Source organism: Elephantulus edwardii, unplaced genomic scaffold (assembly GCF_000299155.1).
Source record: "Elephantulus edwardii isolate Elephantulus edwardi_28Jun2011 unplaced genomic scaffold, EleEdw1.0 scaffold00059, whole genome shotgun sequence".
In the NCBI taxonomy this organism is placed as follows: domain Eukaryota; kingdom Metazoa; phylum Chordata; class Mammalia; order Macroscelidea; family Macroscelididae; genus Elephantulus; species Elephantulus edwardii.
Genome location: NW_006399809.1, coordinates 13690230 through 13694248, shown reverse-complemented (window position 1 = coordinate 13694248; position 4019 = coordinate 13690230). Strand labels below are relative to the sequence as shown.

Here is a 4019-nt window from a genome sequence, read left to right as displayed (position 1 = left end):
GTGTTATGTAGATGTCACAACCCTGCTTACAGAAACAGAAAATGAAAAGGACTTTCTATTTTGCTGTGAGTTTAATCAAGAAAGATGTTGAATTTTGTCAAATGAATATTGCACATCAATTAAGATGATCATGTGGTTCTTTTCCCTTGTTTTACTGATGTGGTTGGTTACGTTGATTGTCTCTATGTTGAATCATCCTTGTATATCCCATAAGAATACCACTTGATCAAGATATATGTTATATATAAATATAATATATAAAGATATATATATATATAATATATGTAAATATATATTATATATGTTGTTGTTGTTGTTATGTGCCATCGAGTCATTTGCGACTCATAGCGACCCTATGCACAACAGCCCTAAAACCTACTCTATCCTGAGCCAACCGCACTGCCTCTGACACACCCATCCCGATTACCCCAGTCACCGAATCAATCCATCTCACAGAGGGTCTTCCCCTCCTGCGCCGTCCCTCCACCCTCCCAAGCATGATGTCCTTCTCCAAGGACCCGTCCCTCCTGACAACATGTCCAAAGTATGTCAGACGAAGCCCCAGAATCCTTGCCTCCAAGGAATAGCTTGGTTTTAATCCTCTCCAAGATGAATCTGTTTGTTTTCCTGGCAGTCCATGGTACATTCAGTACTCTCCTCCAGCACCACAGCTCAAAGGCATCAACTCTCCTTCTGTTCTCCTTAGTCATTGTCCAACTCTCTGATGCATAACAAGCGATTGCAAAGACCATGACCTATATCAGGCGCACCTTAGTCTCCAGAGAGACACTGTTGCTCCTGAGTACTTTAGAGAGGTCCCTAACAGCAGACTTTCCCATCGTGATACGTTTTTTGATTTCCTGACTGCTGGTGCCAAGAGTGTTGACTGTGGAGCCGAGCAAACTGAAGCTGTGAATAATCTCAATCTCTTCGCTGTCCATCCTGAAGCTGCCAATTGGTTCAGTGGTGAGAATCTTTGTCTTCTTGACATTGAGCCTCAGTCCATACTGAAGGCTGCAGTCCTTGACCCTCCGCAGCAAGTGCATGAAGTCCTCCTCAGTTTCAGCAAGCAGGGTTGTGTCATCTGCATAACGCAGATTGTTAATAGATTTTCCACCAGTCCTGATGCCACAATTCTCCTCATAGAGCCCAGCCTCCCGGATAATCTGCTCTGCATACATGTTGAAAAGGTATGGAGACAGGATGCATCCCTGGCGTACACCCTTCCCAATTTTGAACCATGCAGTGTTACCTTGCTCTGTTCTGATGACTGCCTCTTGGTCCAAGTATAGGTTTCGCATTAGCACAATTAAATGTTCTGGGATTCCCATTCTTCTCAGAGTCAGCCACAGTTTGTTATGATCCACACAGTCAAATGCCTTTGCATAATCAATGAAACACAGATAGACATTCTTCTGGTATTCCTTGCTTTCAGCCAAGATCCATCTAACATCAGCAACAATATCCCTAGTACCATGATCCCTTCTAAACCCAGCCTGGACTTGATATTGAATTCTATTGGCGAAGTTTTTGTTGAATTTTGCATCTATGTTCATGAAGGATATTTGTCTCTAGTTGTCTATTTTCAGTGATATTTTTTCCCGGTTTTGGCATTAGAGTTATTTTTGCTTCACAGAATGTATTTGAGAGTATTCCAGTTTTTGTTTCTTAAATAGTTTAAGTAGATTGATGACAGTTTTCTAAATATTTGATAGAATTCAGTGGGCTGGAGCTTTTTTAATTGGGAATAATTTTATGATCTGTTAAATTTCTTTTGTAATAAGTCTGCTTATGACTTGTTCTACTTTTGTCTATGTTAATTCAATTAAGATTTAAATTTTGAAGAATATTTCATTTCCTCTATATTTTTTAATTTGTTGGAATACAGCTCTTCATAGTGTTTGTTATTCTTTTTATTTCAGTTGGCTCTTTTGTGAAGTTGTCCAGTTTATTTCTTAGTATGTTTCCGTGTTTTCTCTTTCTCTTCCTTTTTTAAGTTTACAGATATGTGGAAATGCTTTTATTATGTTAAAATATTCTTTAATGAGTTAGTAATGGAGAGTCTAGAAAACAGATTTATAATTGTTTTGCTCTTGACTAGAGAGATTTAAAAATTACACAGAAAACATTTCCTAGAGTAAGTTACAAAAGGTTGAAGAATTTGTGAAGGTTGGAGAGTTCCTGCTTCTCTGGCAGCTCTGATCCAATCTTAAGACTTAGTACAAAGATGGCTATGCTTTCTCTTCTGAATTTAAATCTTTACAACAGTTCGAAGGCTCTTTCCGGCATGCAGAAGTTCAAATGCTTCATTAATTTGGATAAAAGATAGGTTGTGAGTCACAAATTCATCAACTTTGATCTTTTTAGACATATATTCGGACACCAGCTTTGGGACGCTTTCTACACTCTTCCACCCTCCAAAGGCAGTTCTTTTCCATGTGTGACCTGGTACCAGCTGAAATGGACGAGCAGAGATTTCTTCACCGGAGGCAGCTACTCCAACCACCACATTGACGCATCAGCCTTTGTGGCACGCTTCCAGTGCTGCTCTCATAACCTTCCCATTACCTATGCACTCAGGGGAGTAGTCCACCCTCCATCTGTCATCTCAACGAGCACCTCCTGGATGGGTTTGTGGAAGTCCTGTGGGCTAATGCATTCAGAGGCTCCAAACTCTTTAGTCCTTGCAAATTTATCTTTATTGATGTCGATGCCATTGATCCGGGATGCACCAGCCACCTTACAGGCCATGAAAACTGCCAATCCAACTCCTCCCAGGACAAAAATGGCACAAGTAGAGCCAGGCTCCACCTTGGCAGTGTTTACCATGGCACCATAACCAGTTGAAATGCCACAGCCCAGTAGACAGACTTTATCTAGGGGTGCTAACGGATCTATTTTAGCAACAGAGATATCAGCTACAAATGTGTATTCAGATAAAGTGCTGGTTCCCATGTAATGTAAAATGGTCTTTCCTTTGCAAGTAAATCTGCTAGTACCATCTGGCATCAGTCCTTTCCCTTGAGTGACTCTTATCTTCTGTTTGTCTTAGGATTCAGGCAAAATATGCATTCTCCACACTGTGGGATGTAAACTGGAATGACAGTATCACCTGCTTTCAGTTAAGTAACTCCTTCACCAACACTTCATGTCCCAAGATCACTGGAAAACGTCCTTCGGGGTCAGTCCAGGTATAGGTATAGGCATCAGTATGGCAAACTGCAGTGGCAATAATCTTTATGCGAACTTCATGTGCCTTTGGAGGTGCCACCTCTATCTCCTCAATAGAGAGGGTCTTTCCTGCTTCCCATGCTACCACAGCTTTACATTTGATAACCTGGTTCGCCATGTCCACCAGCTCAGGTCAGAGAACAGGTCAGCGTGCAACAGGCGCTCTAGGTGGGCCGCAAGGGGGCGGGGCATGGGCGGGGGTGAGGAGTACTCGCATAACCTTCACATTACCAATGCACTCAAAGGAGTAGTCCACCCCTCCGTCTGTCATCTCAACAAGAACCTCCCGGATGGGTTTGTTGTCCAACACCGCTCCTCCTCCACTCCAGTTAATTCTACTAATACTTTCAAAAAACAAATCCTGGTCTTGATCTTGTTGTTCTTCTTGTTGTGTACAATAGAATCAAAACCAAACCATAGCTGACCCTCCAGTGGATTTTCAGAGGCAGTTAATTGCATGAGAGGAGATTGCCCATTCTTCTGTCATGGAGCAGCTGGTGGCCTCAAACAGTGTGCCTTAGGGATTGCAATGTAGCTTCCTGGTCTTGTTATTACTTTTTTCTATTTTATTTTCTACTTTTTCCTATTTTGCTTTCTTTCTTCCATAGGTTTTAGGGTTTGTTTGCTGTTTTGGTGTGGTTTTTTTTTTTATAATTTTTGAAGATACTGGGTTTTGATTCTTTTTTCTTTATCGATATATTTGTATATTGCTATAAAATTATTTCAGAGTTCTCTTTTGCTGTGTCCCAGAGGTTTTTGGTATGCTCTGTTTTCATTCTCATTTGTTT

At 41.1% G+C, this 4019-nt stretch overlaps 1 pseudogene; it reads right to left on the bottom strand.

Annotated features, from left to right (window-relative positions):
• Positions 1-2251: 2251 nt before the first annotated feature.
• LOC102849745 lies at positions 2252-3358 on the bottom strand (annotated as a pseudogene).
• Between the last annotated feature and the right edge of the window lie 661 nt (positions 3359-4019).